Source organism: Monopterus albus, unplaced genomic scaffold (genome assembly GCF_001952655.1).
Source record: "Monopterus albus unplaced genomic scaffold, M_albus_1.0 scaffold20.1, whole genome shotgun sequence".
Lineage (NCBI taxonomy): Eukaryota > Metazoa > Chordata > Actinopteri > Synbranchiformes > Synbranchidae > Monopterus > Monopterus albus.
In genome coordinates, this window is record NW_018127900.1 from 2,605,310 (window position 1) to 2,605,523 (window position 214).

The following is a 214-nucleotide window of genomic DNA, read 5'->3' on the forward strand; positions in this document are numbered from 1 at the left end:
AAATGCTTTTAAATCTACCCTGAACTGTGAATTTAACTTGTGGAAAAAAGCAGTAGATTTTGGCACTGAAATGACAAGATGGCACTACAGGTCAGGGAATGTTGACTTAAAAATACTCTGTTGATCACGATAAGAGCTCCATAAATTTAAACATAGAATCACATTAATTTTATGAATATACACTTAAATACTCTCCACCAAGTAAATAAATATA

The 214-nt window shown here is 30.8% G+C and overlaps 1 protein-coding gene across 1 annotated transcript in view; it reads right to left on the reverse strand.

The window, feature by feature from the left end:
- LOC109956618 (uncharacterized family 31 glucosidase KIAA1161-like) overlaps positions 1-214 on the reverse strand; it is a 14,613-nt gene that overhangs the window by 4,456 nt on the left and 9,943 nt on the right. The gene's annotated exons all lie outside the window — the stretch shown is intronic.